At 47.6% G+C, this 19,376-nt stretch overlaps 1 protein-coding gene across 2 annotated transcripts in view; it reads right to left on the bottom strand.

Annotated features, from left to right (window-relative positions):
- Positions 1–1,001: 1,001 nt before the first annotated feature.
- LOC144174619 (glutathione S-transferase omega-1-like) overlaps positions 1,002–19,376 on the bottom strand; it is a 75,732-nt gene continuing 57,357 nt past the window's right edge. For both annotated transcript variants that reach the window (XR_013323498.1, XR_013323499.1), the window contains exon 7: positions 1,002–1,415. The gene's annotated coding sequence lies outside the window, so the exon portion shown is untranslated. The remainder of the gene's footprint in view (positions 1,416–19,376) is intronic.

Here is a 19,376-nt window from a genome sequence, read left to right as displayed (position 1 = left end):
GTCGACGAGCAGAGCCAGAGCCGCCTGCACAGCCCTGGAACTTGGCACCAGCCAGGTGTGCAGCCTGCCCTTCGCGGCCTCATCCACCCTCGCAGAGCTGGCTGGACTCCACTTGGCCGCGGATCTTCTTCCAGAACAGGGGACCCAGGTCCGGGGGGCCATCATCCTCACTGACTCCCCGTCTGCCCTCCTCCATCTGCGCGCCGCAGAGCAGCCAGCCAGTTCCAGCGGCTACGTAGAGCGGTCGCTGGCGGCCAAGCTTCATGCGGTGTAGTACCAGGGGTGTCCACTGCGACTTCACTGGCTGCCATCGCACGTGGACGTCATTGGCAACGAGTTAGCAGACGCCCTGGACAAGGGTGCTGCTCGCCAGGCAGGGGTCCCAGCCTCCCGGGACGTGATGTCATTCGACGCTGCAAGGACTATCCTGGCCCGAGTGGTGGAGGCCCTGCATCCAGATGCCCGAGTGGTCAGTGGTCAGGCCCCACAGGTTCCGCCCGGACGCATCAGCAGAGACGCCCGGTACGCGCTCCTGCTTCGCCTGCGGCTTAATTGCTGCAACGTGAGAGCCCGCCTGCATTACTGCAAGGTCGCCGGGCGTCCCCACCTGCGCCGACTGCCCAAAGCCCGAGACGCTCGAGCACTTACTGTGCTCTTGCCACCAGCATGACACCGCGAGGGAGAAACTCCGGTCCGCACTCAAGCGACTCGGTGCACCAAGCCACAAACTGGAAGACTTCCTGTTCCCAACGGGTCCGGACGCCTTCCGACGGGAGGTCTTCCAGCATCTCCTCAACTTCCTGGTTGTGACAGGACTAGTGCAGCGTTTGCAGCCGTCGAGCCTCGAGCCTCTCTTTCTCCCTTCCTATCCTTTGAAACCCCCACTTCCCCTCCCTGGACTGGGTTGTATGAGGGTGAACTCCCCGATTAGTTCAACAATATCCCCAGTTCTTTTCTCTTCCCTGCTTTCGTAATAAATCACCACCACCCCCAGAGGCAAAGGAGAGGTAGAATACATATATTAAAAACGAAAAAGAAAACACAAACACGCTCACACAAGGAGAGTCAGGGGAAAAAAAGCAGAAAGTCACTGGGGTCCCCTCCCACAGTTTTTGGTGCCTAGTCACTGGGCCAGGAAGCGGAGTTCCGGGATGATTCCCGGTAGCAGCCCAGGGCCTCGTGGACCCTGTCCCGCTCCCTTGCACAGCCCGGAAGCGCAGTGGTCCAGTGGCTACACGCCACGCAGTGCGGCTAGCACCTCCGGCCTCCCTGCTGCAAACTCCGGGCACTCGAAGAGCAGGTGCGGCAGGGACGTGCGCCCGGCGATGCCGGCAGGCGGGGCTGTCTGCGAGCTCCAGTGCTACAGGGATTTCTTGCAGCAATCTTCTACTTAGGTAAATCGTCGGTTTCAAGGGCTGCAAGCAAAATTATTTTTTCTGGCTTTTTGGTCGGCCCAGAGTCAGAAATTTTTTTCGGAAAAGGGGGGGCAGAGGCGGAGGAGGTTTTGCCAAAAAACAAAAACGCTAGCCCTCACAGTTTTCCCGGTTACGTCCTTGTTGGTCGGTGTGAGGATATGGTGCGTTTGCTCAGCTAATGTGGTAAGTATAGCATCCAGCTTTGTCGCTTAGCTGCAATGCCGCGCCAAGAAACCAGAAATGGCCCTGTTTTGCGGAAAAGCCAACTTTTTATGAAATGCCCTTTCATCTGTGAAAGCGAATGCTTCACTGCACAACAAGGACTCCACATGTGCAAAAAGAACCGGAAAAAAACGAGGAAGAATAAAAAAGTAGTGTTAATAACACTGTTAAGGTCATACGCAGCAGATTGTGCTTTCACCGTAACAATAGATGGTCCAATAAACGGTTGCGTCATTCTTAACGCAAAGATGATTTTGCCCTGAAGTTAAAGTCACGTGATTCTCTAGAATACCATGCGTGTCTCATGTACGTGAAGTTAGTAACGGAATAATAATCCGCTAACTGCCATACTTCAGCCCAGTTTTAGAACAGACGCTATCGAAAAAAAAAAAAAAAAACTGCAGTCCGAGCAGTTACAGCAGAGAACCCAACTAAACCAAACATATATTTCGGTTGCGCGTGTTTTGTTTCCTGCGAAGTGACGGAAAAAAATCGCTGGTTTTATTAACACTAGGATGTATAATTCTGCCTTTGGACCAGAAAAAAAAAGTGCGATCGCAGATCGAAAGGACGTGGTATCCGTATTTATTTCGGTGAGCCGGTGAACCGCTCTCAAGCAAACCCACCAAGACAATCCCGGACAGTACAGCGCGCCAAGTTCCGCAGAAAAATGTGCCCAGAGCCATGAATACGTCTCTGAATGGGCCCAATAGCGAAAAAATGCAAGAAGTTTTAATGGTGCTCCTCTAATTAACTCCGAGAACAATTGCTATAGGTGTCGAAAGTACAAGTGCCTTTTATCTGCTTTTGGCGCGCTCATGCTCGGGAAAACATTGTGATAAATTGCTTGCGCTGACGTTTTATAGCTTTAGTAAAGCTATTTGCACCCTTAAAGCATGCAAATTTAATGCGTAAATTAAGATACGACTCTGTCATGTCGCAGTATACGTTCTAGGCAGTGAGCCCGGGGAGAAAGTTAACACCGAGAAGTAACGGTACCATGTACGACATATCGTAGAACTGATTTTTATGCCCCCGATAGACGCAGTCGCTTGGACAGACATCGCGATTTGCTTGTGCTGGAAGTTTAGACGGCGAGAAAGTCGATGTGTGCGCTTTAAGCTTAAAAATGCAGTTGGTGAATCCGTGATACGAGCTCTTTTTCCATCCGCGTAATGCATCCATGCTACTAAGCAACGGACACCAAGTTGGGGATAAATTTGCCTAGCAGTTTCTGAACTCGCAAATCAAATTTAATTCCCACAACAGCCACCACAATTCCCAGTGAGCGGGCCACTCGAAAAATGACTCGCACAAAAGCGAGCCTCTATTCGCGCTGTTGAAGGCGCGGTGAGACGTGCGCATCTCATCAATTAAAGACGCATGAAGACCGATAAAAGTGAGTGTTAACTAAATTTGAAATAGCGTTTTCATTAATTATTTACTTGCGCAGAAAAACAGTACCCGAAATTGTCCCCAGATTCAAAACGTAACGGTAATGTGCACTGAACATGTAAACAAATAAAAAAAAAGCTCCCTATAAAACTCACGCTTCGTCCCTAGACGTAAGCAAATGGAATATTCCGCGCAATGGCGCCTCGCCTTCCCCTCATAGAGTTAATACTACTGACTCTTCCCCTCTGTTGATAAGGTCCCTAGATCTGTTGATAAGGCCCCTGGAATTGAGAGGACGAGGGACGTACGAATAGGGACTTCTGGTCAGACGAGCTCTGGCAGTCGGTGGGCGGAGACGTCGAGGTGAGTTCGTCCTGGAAATTTTATTTCTAATTTAGTGGTTCGTTATTATCTGCAATGCCAGTAAAGTTGCATAAATATTTTGGGCATGAGCAGCAAACCGTGTGAATTTTAAGCTGCGATAATTCCGCTGGCTGTCGAAAATCCCCCGGTTACAGGGAAAGCCGTTAGGCCTACGCAGGCGGGTGCGCAAAAACTTCGCTAAAGTCGTCTGCATCGCTTTATTTTACAGCTGTGTGGACTGCTGCGGGCCTGACTGCCTTCCCCGGCGCTGTGCTTCGATCTTTGCGCGCTGGACTATGTTACTGAGTGTGCGGTGCGGTATTGAGTGTGACAAGCTACAGTTGGGAATCGTCGTCCCCCGCTTCTGTTCGTCGGTCACGGAGTTGCGCCACACATACACACCCCGCCGTGTACGAGACGTCAGTACGGATGGTGTCCAGGTGAGTTTTCTTTTATTACTCGTGTGCGAAAGGTGTCGCTGCTCCTTAGCAATATTTCGCTTTCACCTCGAATTCGATATTCTGTTCCGGTCTCGCAGTACTACTGCAACGAAGGTGTGCTGCTGACTGTAACGAGAGCTGTGTAATTAAACAAACTTTATGTTATCACCGCAGTTGCTTATACGAAGCAAAAAAAAAAAAAAGGGGGGGGGGATGTAGATTGAGCAAAGCTGACCTTGGCACTCCTTCATCGGCAAGCAAAATTGGTTGCACCTATCGCCGTTTTCGCGCCTTTTTCGCTTGGCGGGAAAAGTGGCGGAAGCGGCGGGAAACGCGTATCGGCAATGGGTTTCATCGATTTTTGTACTTCTTACTCCCCGCGGGCTGCAAGAACTGCCAAAAGGGTTTGTGTTTGGCCACCAGCTGACTGCCCGAATGCCGTAAATCGAAGAGGCCCATTTTCGCGCCTTTTTTTTTGGGCGGGAAAGCAGACATTGCAGTGACGTCACTAAGCGCCTGCCACGCCATGGACATTTTGGCGCCTTTTTTTTAGGCGGGAAAGTTGGCAATGACGTCATCATAAAACATGTCACGTCACATCGTCTGGTTCCGGAGTACTCATTTTCCCGCCACTTTAGTAGACGCCTGTGTGCGCGTCGCTGTCGCTTTGTGGTGATTGCCTGCAAGTTACGGAATCGAATTGTTTGCTGAGTGAAGAAAAACAGCGCTAAAAAGACAGGACAAGAAAGGACACAGGACCACAGCGCCGTGGTCCTGTGTCCTTTCTTGTCCTGTCTTTTTAGCGCTGTTTTTCTTCTCTCGTAATCATGAACCAACCAGCCCAAATGCGTACCTTATTGCTGTTTGCTGAAGTTTTTCCTGGGCTTGTGGCTCACAGCGAAATTCGGTCATCGCTACTTGCGGTTTGCTTCTAGGGTACTTATAAAGCCTATTCATCTTGGGTTATGGGTTAGCCTTTTTTTTATCCCCTTTTTTTACGCTGGCAAACTACCGTGAAAGATAAATTTTCTCCGGGTGTGCAAATATTTTAATTTTCGAATAGGAATCGCAACTACGTACATCGGCTAGGCCGGTCGGCCCTATTCACGTCGGCCCTATTCGCGTTTGTTTCCGAAAAAAACTGTCGTGCTTTCATAAATACAGTTACGCAGCGGGGAAATATTCGCTAGCTGACTCAATATTGACAGTGTTTTTTCCCCTCAATACTCGTGTTTGATTCAATTCGAAAATTTCACCATCCCAGAAGTCCTAGAATTAATCGCTTCCCCATTGGATGTACCGCCACGGAAGTAAACCAATTTTCCGCGGCGGCTGGCAATTCGGGCCGTTTTTCCAACCTGTGGGGGAAATGTGGTGGGAAATATTTTATTGTTTGCGGTAATTATCTTTATGCATGTTATAGTTATTGATAGTAGTATAGGTGAGCAAATCGAAAACGAGTAGCGGAAATAAACTGCGAATCGAATATTTTTTTCCCTTAGCGTGCGTAAAGTTTCTAAAACATTTTTTTTTTGCTACAAATTCAGAAAGGCAGCCTAGGCATTCAGGACTTATCACATCTGAGTGTTCGCATGCGCGGTGAGAAAATGCTACGATAAATGAAAGGTTCGGAAATATAGCAAGAAAGTAGAAAAAATAAAAGAACTCACATTAACATTAAGAAATGCGGGTTCCCTAATATGCCGCGAACAGACTGGGCGCTGTCCCTTTATTAATTGAAAAGAGGCTAGGCAATGCATACAATGTAGGTTTCTTACTGCAAACATTGGTAACAAGTTGGCTCCTGACTGTATTTACAGGAAATTTCTTTTCGACTGACAGATTTTACACAAGTATACCGTTCTACGTCGGCTAGCGGATGTTTGGCTTTTCTGCACGGCTTCAGTGTTGTGCAGAAAAGAAAACACGAAATAGCACGCCCTGAGGTGAAGCTTGAATGTTCGCACGCCGTGCGGCTAAGCCAACTTTTATTGCTCCAATATTTGTAAATTTGGAATATCCGCGAATACTCCGAACGATAAAACTGCGCTACGAAGCGAATCGAATAGCAAACACAATTAGGGAAGTGTTCAACGTTGCGAATATTCACGCGCCGCTAAAATTCAACGGGGAATTTTAAAATATTTTAAATACTATTACACATGTACTCCTGGTTCTTTTTTATTGTTTCATGTTTTGTGCTCCTTTCCGAGCCTGTTAATTTGTTTATATAGGTAGTACGCAGAGCTGTGCATCATGTTCAAATTGATTTCTCTTTAATAATTTCCCCCCAATTTTTTTATCCCATTTCTCCATTGCGTCATCTTTCTTTACTTCCAGTCCTGTCTTCTGATAGCCATTGTGCCGCTCTAATGGTCTGTCTGCTGTCAGTTTTCCCAGTTTCATTCCCAGCCTAAATCCACTTCCCCCTCTTAATTTGAATTTGATATCTTTCACCTGAGCGCACCATCGTGCGCTCAGGTTAAGAGTTACTGCTGTCATCTTTTCATGGTTTGCTGGTATGACCTAAGTTTTCTTTTCGAGATGTTTAGTAAGTCCTTGAGTTTCTACCTCACCAGTCATTACATTCTGGTGGCAGGGGTGATACGCACTGTCATTCTTTGTGAGCGCCTGTGAAATGTACATCATACCTTACTAACTCTGGGCTGATTTCTTTCTGAAGTGCACATATTGCCTTCTTCCTGATAGGGGAAAGTTTCTAATAGGAAACTTCGCTCGTACAAAAAATTATTACCCTTTATTTACGTCCTCCAATAACTGTACTTATATCTCCTCTATCCCGCGGCATCTCAATGTTTCTGTTACTGCAGCAGTGCCTACTGAATCAAAGGCTCAAAAAATGCTGGAGCAGGCAAAAGTTTTAAGGCAAAATATCACTGACTACTCGCATTACATTTGTGAAATGGTATGCCAATTGCTTCTCAGTGAAAATTTGATTAAAAACTTTGCACCTTGAAAATAGGCTGTTCAAGGAACCAGAATAATGGAAAGCGTTCAGTGATGTTGGACATTACAGCCTTTATTCTGCAACTGGCTGCAACATTTTGAATGAACGATAATAATTTGTCTGCACGATTTCAGCACACATTATAGATTCGTAGTAGAGTAGTGTGTAGACTAAATTAATTCCTAGCCGTCTGCTGTGGCACGTCTCCTGCGTCATGTGCACGTCAGTGTGATAAGTGCCAATTTGAACTTTTCAATCAGAAATAGAGAAACCAGCACAAGGAAACTAAATCGAAGTGCGGATTACACATAATCAGTGGAACTTTTATGCTCCTGCAGTGTTAAAAAGCCGTTCTTTTTTTTTTCAGATCACAATAAAAAAACATAGGGTTAATTCATTTTCTGAAAGTGCTTGCGTGAATGCTGAATGTTGGGACAGGTGTTGAGAGAGAGAAAGCTTTAGTGAACGTTGGTGGGGTTATTTCCACTATTGGTAGGGATAGTGACTTGAGACAGGGTGAGCATATTGAGGAGGAAGAAGAAAATAGAAGGAAAGGGATTAAATGAACAAATAAGCTGAGTGGTAAAATACAAAAGCAGAGGGAAGAAAATAAAAAAAATTCCATGAGAGGAAAAAAGGACTAGGCGACCTCAAGGCATCATCCAATTAGGACATCATCCAATTAGGACATCATCCAATTAGGACTGAAGTGGTTAGAAAACTCAGCAGAGCTTTTTTCTTTAGCACCACATCAGCGTGACTAAGTCATGGTCCAGGGAAGTGTCCCAACACAATCCCTTGCATGAGAACTCTTGTTGCTGTTTCTCTTTCGGTAGTTGATTGCGGGCAGCCGCAGAAGTTCATTCATGTTCACTACTGCACGTGCAAGTTGGCAGCGTGTATCCTTGTGCCCCTGATGTCCAGCTCCTACAGTGTGTTGTTGAGGAGTTCTTCCACTAGCTGCCACCCATGGCTATTGCCTGTATTCACTGGCAAGGTGCGCATGCAGGCAACTGTGCGAGTGCGCCGTCACTGGTTACGTCGAGCTCCGCGGGGTGGCGGTACTTGTTCATGCTAAGCACATGACTGTGTTGCGCGTTCCAAACTCTACCTCCCTGAATGCAAAGTACTGCCTCAAGTCCACTGTCAGTGCAATTAATAACATCTCTGTTGACACCACCATTGAGAATTGGGTTGAAACGGAGCAGACGATGCACGCTGGTGTTTTTTTTTTCTTCGACGTACGGGCGCAGTGGCTCAAGCCGCGCCATGTCCGTGGTGCATCGGCCGTGTCTGTGGCGTTTCCAGTGTTGCCAAGCGAATAAATTGACAGCTAAACTTTTCAACGAATACCACCTATAGCTTTGTCACTTCACGCTATAAGAAAGGACGGTGTTATAGTGATGAGCCCTCCACTTTAAAGGTTACTGAATGATCGACGAGAGAAAAATTGGCTTGTCTTAACGCAAATGACGTTGAAGGACTACCCAATTTCTGCCACCTTCCTCCCTTCCTTTTATCTTCCTCTCTAATCCCCCCTCCCATCCTCACTGCTCCTGCCGAATCCTAACCCCTCTCTTCCTTTTGCTGCGCCCCTACCCAAGCCACCACCTATCCCACACGACCACGTGATCATGACGCTGACCTGTGGCCCATGGGCAGGGTGCTAGTGGATCGGGGGGGGGGGGTGCAACTGCATGCTATGAAAACCGTGTCACTGACTGGTCATCACTGGTGGTGACCAGCGCCCCACCATTTATTGGCGAACCAATGACTGACTAGTTAGCAGACCAACCCGGAACATTTCTAGCTAATCCGGGTGACGGACAGATGGACAGACAGACAGACAGACAAATGTTTTGGAATTTATTGAGCCCAAGGGAGACAGCAGTCTTGAAAAGACCTTGTTCCAAAACCGTGAGCTTGTCATCGAGACTTGCTAAGCTGGGTGTGAGGTGCTGGATTAGAAAAGTGAGAAGGTAGTGGTTTTGCATCTGTAGCGAAAATTTTTGAAATTAATTACGGCTCTTTCACATTGCTGGTGGACCAAACGCCTGATTTCCACGGAGCTGTTCAGATGCACACTCGATGTTTGCCTTTAAAGGGTGCTCCACAGCGAGCACAGTGTGCCTGCAGTGAAAGTTGCCAGTTGGGTGCCTGTAAAGGGTACTCCCCAGCAAGCAGAATAGCACTGCAGTGAAGGGTGATGGTGGTAGTAGTGGTAGCCGTACTAGTAGTAGTAGTAGTAGTAGTAATAGTAGTAGTAGTAGTAGTAGTAGTAGTAGTAGTAGTAATAGTGGTAGCCGTACTAGTAGTAGTAGTAACAGCAGCAGTAGTGTTAGCAGTAGTAGCACGTTTAATAGTAGGGGAATGGGCCATTAGGAACAGGCATGAGGATCAACACAGGCAAAAGAACATGAGCTGCAATGGAAGAAGTTCTCCATTGGCTCTGTGAATCGGTCTATTTTCACTCATGCATCAGCATTGGACCGAGCACGGACAGTACCCGTGCTGGGATGCATTTAAGAACACAAATGGCTTTTTTATGAAATGTGTTTGAATCGATTCGGTGGGAGTTTGTGTGGGTTTCGATAAGATTATAGAGGGTGCGGTAAAATTTTGATAAGAGGTGAAGGTAGCCCGAGTACAGGTGAAATGGCAAAGTGTGGCAGGTGTTATAAAAAGTGTGGCAGGTATTATAATAGGGGCAACGTGAACGGAGGTTGGGTGTGAACTCTGCTGCTTCCGCCACTCAGTCATAAAGGGGAGGGTGAATTAAGGTAAACACTCAACGTTAGGAAAAGGAGCATTATGATGCCGCCCTTTGGAAACATTTGTACCGCAAAGCGAGAGACAGTATACTTCGTATCAAGGTGTCTTGGAAAGAGTTCTGCGTCACGTTGCCATATTGCCAGGAGCGAATAGCATAGTGGAGGATGCAAGTTTTCGACAGACTTGTTCCTAGCATCAGAAATAGTAGCAATATTGCCGCGAACCATGTATGCGTTTGTTTGTTTGTTTATTGTTTGTTTTTACTGCCCGGCTATGCCCGGCTCTGTTATCTGTGTCAAGCGAAACGCGTCTTGCATTCTTTATTTTTATGCCGCACGGGCTATCTCATTCAGATAAGCAGACTGTTTCGTGTTAACATCACTAGCCCAGAATAATATTCTCTGATCTACAATGTTCTAGATGTAAATCGACAATTCCAGAAACACTCGTGCCGAAAGATAAAAGCCTGCAGAGCAGACGCCACAGCATTCCGATCGTCGATGCTCGCCCGCACACATCACTTTGTTGACTGCTGCTTCGCCGCTTGTGTATTTCGCTCCAATAAACGTGTTTTCCTGCACGACAACTGCGTCGTCTCTGGCTTCGTGACATCTGGTGGAGGTGCTGGGTACGCACCTTTTATGACGACCTCTGGAAGCCGCCAGCCCAGTCCAACTAGAGCCAGCCTCCGACTGCAAGGATTGCTGCCCAAGTTCGGCCTCCTGCCAGAAACACCCAAGACAACGGCTGCTGGAACCACCACCATGGTGCAAGAACCAACATCGCCAATCCTGCTGTAGCAGCCTTGGGAACTGCCAACATTCCGAGGAGCCCCCGCTGAAGACCCGGAGGAATGGTTGGAGAAGCCATGGAGCACGTGCGGATCTTCAACAGGTGGGACGATGAAGAAACCTTCCGGCATGTTTTCTTTTACTTGGAGGATGCAGCTCGAACTTGGTTCGAGAACCACGAGAGCGCCTTGACTGACTGGACGCAATTCAAACGCGAGTTTCTTAAGACCATCTGTGGTGAGAAAAGAACGAGCTGCGCTTTTACTGGAAACTCGAACGCAACACCCGAACGAAGGAGTCGTAATCTTCGTTGAAGAAATGAAGCGACTATTTCGTCGCACGGACCCCGATATGACGGAAGAAAAGAAACTGAGGTTTCTGATGCGAGGAGTAAAGCAAGAACTTTTTGCTTGCCTTGTCTGCAACCCCCCCCCCAAATCGGTGGCCGAATTTGCGTCCGAGGCGACTGCCTCGGACGAGGCAGTCGCACGAGGCAGTATGTCCCATCGCACGAGGCAGTATGTCCCATCAATGCGCTCGTTGCGGACTCTATCGATGCCGGGGCTCTTAGCTCTGACACACTACGTGAGGCGATCCGCGCTGTCGTCAGGGAAGAACTGCGGAAACTTCCCAACAATGCCGCAGCCCCAAGTCACCTCTATGAGCGACGTGGTCCGGGAAGAAATTCAACTCGCTTTTGGGACTTCTACGCCTTCCGAAGTACCACGTGAGCCTCAAGCTATGACCTACTCCGCGGCTGTTCGACGACCCCGCCCTGCTCCAGCACGTCATCAAGAAGTCCCGCCGTAACGCCGTCCACTGTCGCCCGCCCGACCACCTGCAGGCCAAAACCAGGCGCCGACGAAGACAGACGTATGGCGAACCGCCGATAATCGTCCGCTGTGCTACCACTGCGGAGAGGCCGATCACATCTATCTTCGCTGCCCGTACAGGAGACTCAGACTGCGTGGTTTCTCCGTCGACGCCCCACGCCCCCGACCCGGCCAGCGCCCTACTGAGATCGATGAATACCTGTCCAACACCAACCGAGGACCAGCCCGCTTCAACCGATCGCCGTCGTCCTACTCATACCAGTCGCCCAACCGCCGTAGCAATGCTGATTTCGCACGTGGAAGGTCCCCCAGCCCACGCGGGGGAAACTAAAAGCAGCAACTTCTGGAGGTAAAGTTGCACGATCGCGGAAAAATGAAAACCGTCCATTGACGCAACGACTCGCGGAAGACGATGATTCCCGACATGCCCTCGGCCCGACGACCCGATCTAACCCGGACGTGACTCTCGAACACGACGACAACCACATGGCGCGACGCGTACCCGACTTGACCGAACTTTCCGCTGAGAAGACGACGACCACGATGCACCCGGAACTCGAAGAAAGCAGCGTCCGACGTTCAACTGTCTTGAATGAATGAATGAATGAATGAATTTGAATTTTATTGGCGCAGCAGCCAAATTTGGCTATAATGTGCCAGACACAAGGTAATATATTTTGAACACACTACGGCAAAAGTCTCATGTACAAATTATGTAAAGTGGTAAAATCAAAGTTTCTCTAAAATCTTGATGGCACTCAAAAATTTAAAAACCGTTTGCAAGGGAACCAGGGGTTCATCGCCTAGCAGTAAAGCAGGGTGCAATGGAATATGAAATTTATAAAAATAAGAAACAAATTTACGACGCTTGTTTTCATAACTAGGACATTCGATAAGTATGTGTATTACTGTAAGGCGCTTCCCACATTGCTCACATTCTGGAGGGTCTTCTCCCAGCAATAGGAAGTTGTGGGTCAAGCGCGTGTGCCCAATTCTTAGGCGACATAACACCACCTCTACAAATCTTTCTTTGTGTCTGCAGCTCTGCCACTCTCTCAGGTGCGGCTTCACAAGGTGGAGCTTGTTTCCATTGAGCTCTGTCCATTCAGACTGCCACTTTTTCGTTATTGATAATTTTAGTCTCCGTCTGTAATCCTGGTAGGGTAAACGAGTTTCCGTCACCTCGAGCTCTTTTGTCTAGGCTGCGAGGGCATCTGCCTTTTCATTGCCGACAATTCCTACATGACTCAGTACCCAACAGAAACTCACGTCTAAGTGATTTTTGCCACAGTCCATTAGTTGGTTAAGCACTTGTTGGACAAGCGGATTTTTGGTTTTGTTTCCTGAACACAGGGCTGCTAGCGCGCTGAGAGAGTCAGAGAAGATGATTGACTGTGGTGTCCTTTCAGTGGATACTTTGTTTAAAACGAGATGTATGGCATGCAGTTCGGCAGTGAAGATACTAGCGTCAGGTCTGAGCCGTTGGCGTTCTTCATAGTAACGTCCAATTGCAGCTGCTCCCACATGCCTTTCTCCTTTGGAACCATCCGTGAAGTAAGTAGCACATCCGGCATACCTGAACTGGATACCTAAGAACTCTTGCTGCGGTAGTTCCTTGAGAGTGTTGTGCTTATTGTACTTCAGCAAGGAAAAGTCACATTGTGGCTTGCGGTATTCCCATGGAGCATAACCGGTACTGTGGGTGACCAGCATGGTATCATCTACATAAAAGTCAAGGGCTTCATTAAGAATGCGATACCTGAAAAATACCTGAGGGATGCAGCGATGGCGTAGAGGTAGAACACCCGCCTCGCGTGCAGAAGGACCGTGGTTTGAATCCCGGTGCCGGACAAGTCCCACCGGATTAAAAAAAAAAAAAATCCGCGTATTGATGGAATTGCACAACGGGGCTTGGGGTGCGGCCTGACCCCGGCGGCCATTGCCGGTAATGCACTCCCTCACCAGAGCAGGATTGGCCACCCTGGTGTAGTAACGGCCACATGCAACCTCCCATGAATACGTCAATTAACCCTCGGCCCTCAGTCCCCAGCGGCTGCGAAGCAACTGACCACGGCGGCGGTCAGACCTGTGACGCAGCAGAGGGTGCTAAGAATCCCTGGATCCCGACAGGCCGCCAATGGAATCTGAACCTGGCAACGTTTAACGCGCGAACCTTATCTAGCGAAGCAAGTCTCGAGGTGTTCGAGGAATTAGAGGGCATCAAATGGGATGTAATAGGGATTAGCGAGGTTAGGAGGGCCGGCAAAGCCTTTACGGTGCTGAACAATGGACACGTCCTATGTTACCGTGGTCTAGAGGACAGAAGAGAACTGGGAGTGGGATTTCTAGTCAATAGAAGCATAGCTGGCAACATAGACGAATACTATAGCATTAACGAAAGGGCAGCAGGTCTTGTAATTAGGCTCAATAAGAGGTACAAGCTCAAAGTGGTGCAGGGCTACGCGCCCACATCCAGCCACGACGACCAAGTAGTGGAACGCCTCAATTGGCAATGGCTAAAGCAGGGGTGAGACAGCTGCGCATATTGCGCCTTTTTGATACAATTCCATTTTCCTGCGCCAAGCTGCTCCAGAAGAGCCTCAACGGCACGGATTTTGATGCTCATGTCAGTTTCGGCGGGGACGAAAGCCTCCCGCATCCCAGTCACCGCTTTTATCGTCGGTCAATCGCAAACACAGAAATGGCACAAATAGAAAGACTGAAACGAAGCAAGCGATAGCTTCTAAAACTCGATTCGCCTTCCGTCCGGGTTCGCTGAAACGGCCTCGATTAGGCATCGCTGTGGCAACAAACATGGCTGCCACCTGATCTGGCTGCTACCAACGCGCTCAGTGCGCATCGCTAATAGTTTCCCTGGTTTATTTTGCGCTATCAGTTCAGTTCCAGTCTACAGGGTGTCCCAGCTATCATGCACCAAGTTTAAAAAAAAGAGTAATGGCGTAACTCGAAGAAAACCTAGTGGATAATGTTTGTAGTACTGTGAAGAAGCGGTGACTATTTTTTTCGTTAATGAGACTTAAATAATTATTTATTGTCTAACTCGATAATTACTGTCCTAATCACTGAAGTGTCAATGAGGCATTTGTAGGTATCGACGAGGGGCATCTAACTGCGGTATTTTCAGCGACGAAATAATTGCGTACTCATTTATTCTGACTGATAAAGAAACCCGGGAAATATGAAAAATACCACGTGACGGCGCATCCGCGCGCATTGTAAAGCAGCGTCCCTAAATAAGCTGATTGAAAGCAACTGCTTCCGGTGTTACCCGCCCGAAGAGACAGCGCATCACCTTAATAAGGCGCGTGTGCAGATAAGGCACGAACTCGGTGGCGATTTCTTCTTTCTTTCTTTTGTTTATTTCATTCTGGCTAACTCAGAGGCAGCCTGTTTGAGGGCGTTGCTTTACAATGCGCGCGGACGCGCCGTCACGTGGTATTTTTCATATTTCGCGCGTTTTCTTTAACAGGAAGAATAAATGTGTACGCAATTAGTTCGTCGCTGGAAATACCGCAGTTAGATGCCACTCGTGGGTACCTACAAGTGCCTCATTGACACTTTAGTGATTAGGACAGTACTTCGCGAGTTAGATAATTAATTACAATTAATTAATTAAGTCTCATTAACAAAAAAAATGCTGTCCGCTTCTCCACAGTACTGCAAACATTATCCACTAGGTTTTCTTCGAGTTACGCCATTACTCTTTTTTAAAATCTTGGTGCATGATATCTGGGACACCCTGTATACATTCTATCTGTTGTGGCTCTGAACAGGGACGTTAACGCGGGGATATGATTTGAGATTGGTGCCAGGTTACGGGAAGTTGCGCGGCTAGAAAAAAAGATCAGTGAAATGTGGAACCTACGACTTCGGCGTGGTTTGACCTTGAGTGCGAAACGCGGTGCGCGCGGCTATAATCGGGTTCGTGAAGTGAATTTTTTGGCTCGTTGTGGTGTTATAAAAGTCTGAGGTGCTGCTGTGCTTCGAAGCGCGATCGCAAGCCTCGGGTATGGAACGGTCGACACGAAAGTTGCGGGCTGTGCTGCGGCGCCGCGACCTGTTCAGGCTGCGCCCAATAGCTACAGGACTACACGGTTGCCATAGAACGCGACTATAACACTTGATGCATGCAAAGTGAAATTTAATGCCCAAATCTAGGTGGCTAAACAGTAACGCTACTCAAATGACTATAGGGTGAACCTGCGCCCCGGGGACTGAAACGGGTAGGCTGATTGGGCTATGCGACCGTTAGCTCGAAGTTGCTCAACTGTTGCCGTGACTACAGTCATTCGTACAACGCAGCCTGGGATTACAAAAATAATAATTTTAGCATTAAAACGGAAAAAAAAAATGCCACAATTGCGGAACCCGTAAATTTGATAAGAGTTTTAGCAGTCCGTCTGTTCCGTCGTGTACGTAGTTACCGTGCTGACCGGGACTCGTCTGGGCACTTGGGCATTCGTAGCGGTAAGGGGATTAGTTCGGAGGGCCTGCCTTCGCCTTGTCCGCACCTCCTCGCCCTTCCGCGCAGGTGCAGACCGGTCCTGGTCAACCCGGTAACAAAGTAACCAACAGAACAGACGGACTGCTAAAACTCTCTAATGTTAACGGCAGTTTTGTTGTCAGTGTTGCGTGCAGCCGCAACACAATATCACCAGTTAGGAAAAAGGTAGTGCAGTTATTACTTTATGATACTCCTAAAAACTATTTCAGGTAAGACTGTTTCAGTGTTCTGTGTATTCAAAACTGATTGAAATGTGCACTAGACCCTGCAAATTGCTGAAATAATGATTTTTTAGCTCACAAGACAATGTATTAAATGTCCCTAACTGCTCCAAATCAAGATTCTTCTGCTCCAAAATCGAAATTTTGCTGCTCCGAAAACTACTCCCGAATCTGTTTGGGATGTCTCACCCCTGCTAAAGTAAAAACACAGTATACCATAGTAATAGGGGACTTCAATGCCAAAGTAGGCAAGAATCAGGCTGGAGACAAGGCAGTTGGGAACTATGGTCTGGGCTGTAGAAATAGCAGGGGGGACCTACTAGTTGAGTTTGCAGAACGGAATAACCTACGCATAATGAATACCTTCTTCTGTAAACGGGAGAGTCGGAAGTGGACCTGGAGGAGTCCGAATGGGGAGCACAAAAATGAAATAGACTTCATATTATGCGATAACCCTGGCGTTGTGCAGGATGTGGAAGTGCTCGGAAGGGTAAGGTGTAGTGACCACCGTATGGTAAGATCTCGAATTAGGCTAGATCTGAGGAGGGACCGCAACAAGCTAGTACGAAAGAAGCCGATAAATCAGCTAACAGTAAGACGCAAAGTAGAAGAATTCAGGATCGCACTGCAGAACCGATATTCCGCCCTTAACGAGGAAGCCGAGCTTATGACACAGGAAGCCAGCGACAACCTTACACGCGTTATCACGGAGTGTGCAGTAGAAGTCGGGGGCACTATGGCTAGACAGGATACTGGTAAACTTTCACAGGAGACGAAAGATCTAATCAGGAAACGGCAAACCATGAGAATCTCTACCGCAGCTGACAGAATAGAAATAGCCGAGCTCTCGAAGTTAATCAATAAGCGTAAGACAGCTGACATACGGAAGTATAATATGGAGAGGATCGAATACGCTGTGAAGAATGGAGGTAGCCTGAAAGCAGTGAAGAGACTTCTTGGCGTGGGGAAAAATCAGATGTATGCACTTAAGGATAAGCAAGGCAATGTCATCACAAATAGAGATAAAATAGTCACAGTGGCCGAGGAGTTCTATAGGGATCTGTACAGTAGCCGGGACATACAGGATAATACCGAACGAGACAGTAGTTCAGAGGAGATAGACATCCCACCAGTAACGACCGAAGAAGTAAGGAAGGCTTTGAAAGAAATGAAAGGGGGCAAAGCACCTGGTGAGGATCAGATAACAGCAGACCTCTTAAAGGATGGTGGGCAAATTGTACTTGAAAAACTGGCAAACCTGTATACGCAATGCCTAATGACCGCAATGGTACTGGAATCCTGGAAGAACGCGAACATTATCCTAATCCATAAGAAAGGCGACATGAAGGACTTGAAAAATTACAGGCCGATCAGCTTACTGTCAGTCGTCTACAAGGTATTTACCAAGGTAATCGCTAACCAAATCTCTGCAACCTTAGATTTCAGTCAACCTAAAGAACAAGCAGGGTTCCGTAAAGGTTATTCAACAATGGACCATATTCACACGATCAATCAGGTGATAGAGAAGTGCGCTGAGTATACTGAACCCCTATATATAGCCTTCATAGATTATGAGAAAGCATTTGACTCCGTCGAAACCCTAGCAGTCATACAGGCATTACGGAACCAGGGGGTAGATGAGCATTATGTAAGAATACTAGAGGATATCTACAATGGATCTACAGCTACCATCATCCTCCATAGGGAAAGCAGTAAAATACCTATAAGGAAGGGTGTCAGACAAGGAGACACAATCTCTCCAATGTTATTCACAGCATGCTTACAAGAAGTATTCAGAACGTTGGATTGGGAACAGGTGGGAGTAAGGGTTAATGGAGAATACCTCAGTAACCTCAGATTTGCTGATGACGTTGCCTTGCTAAGTAACTCGGGGGACGAATTGCAAAGCATGCTTTCCGCACTGGGCGAACAGAGCAGAGCCGTGGGCCTGAAAATTAATATGCAGAAAACTAAAGTAATGATCAATAACCTTGGGACAGCACAGCAGTTTGAGATAGGTGGCGAGGCAGTGGAAGTGGTAAGTGAATATATCTACTTAGGCCAAGTTGTGACCCCAGATCCCAACCATGAGGCAGAGATAATTAGAAGGATCAGAATGGGGTGGGGTGCATATGGCAGACATTCTCAGATAATGAATAGCAGCCTACCCTTGTCGCTGAAGAAGAAAGTGTATGACAGCTGCATCTTACCGGTACTCACCTACGGGGCAGAAACTTGGAGGCTCACTAAGAGGGTTCAACTGAGAACGACTCAGCGGGCAATGGAGCGGAAAATGATAGGTGTAACATTAAGGGACAAGAAGAGAGCGGAGTGGGTCAGGGAGCAAACTGGTGTTAAAGACATATTAGTAGAAATTAAGAAGAAGAAATGGACGTGGGCAGGGCATGTAATGCGAAGGCAAGATAACTGCTGGTCATTAAGGGTAACAGAGTGGATCCCTAGAGAAGGCAAGCGTTGCAGGGGGCGGCAGAAAGTTAGATGGGCAGATGAGATGAAGAAGTTTGCGGGGATAAATTGGTCACAGTTGGCACAGGACCGAGATAATTGGAGAATAATGGGAGAGGCCTTTGCCCTGCAGTGGGCGTAGATAGGCTGGTGATGATGATGATGACCTGAAAAACATGGTTGGAATAGTCCGAGGCCTGTTGGTAAAGAGAGTTTCAAAGTGAGGTTTCATAACAGCTGTCGACAAGGGTGAGTTGTGCAGGAAAGAATTCTCATTATGTACATGTTTCCGAGGAGTACTCTCCGTTTGTTAAGTGACCATTGATTGGTTTCTGCATACAGGCTTTGCACCGGAGATGTCCGGAAAGCTCCGGTGCTTATTCTCAAGCCACAGTGGTGAACGGTGTTGAGCGCTTTGAGTACAGATTCGCGACCAGATCCATAGATAAAGCAGCCATAATCCAACTTGGAACGAATTACACTGCTGTACAGCCGCAAAAGGCAGGTACGATCTGAGCCCCACATTCTGTAGTATAAATGTTTTAAAACATTAATTGATTTCAGACATTTGTGTTTTAGATAATTAACATGGCTTTTAAAGGAGCCATGAAGAGAAAATGCAAGTTGGTTTTATTCGAAAGATTTCGTGTTTTATAGTGCCCCCAGCGCTTGTCCGGATACAAACGATGCTTTATTCACTGAGAAATTAAACAATTTAAGTTAAAATTTTGATTTTCCCGCTAAATCGTTTGTCTTCGGGGTCTGCAATGACATCACAGGAACCGACCGCTCTGCAGCCTAGAGTCCCTTCATTCACGCATCCGCCGTACAGGGTAGAGACACGTATACGCTGGCGCCGCCATTTTCGGTTGCTCGCTCGCCGCCGAAGCAAGTCATTGTGTCAAAAACGCGCTAAAATTATCGCTGCAACGCGGTTTACTGAAGACGTTTGAATCATATTGTCT

Source organism: Haemaphysalis longicornis, unplaced genomic scaffold, assembly GCF_048455015.1.
Source record: "Haemaphysalis longicornis isolate Haplotype H1 unplaced genomic scaffold, Haemaphysalis longicornis Haplotype H1 scaffold_3, whole genome shotgun sequence".
Taxonomy (NCBI): domain Eukaryota; kingdom Metazoa; phylum Arthropoda; class Arachnida; order Ixodida; family Ixodidae; genus Haemaphysalis; species Haemaphysalis longicornis.
The sequence above is the reverse complement of the archived record's forward strand: the minus strand, read 5'-3'. Positions and strand labels throughout refer to the sequence as shown.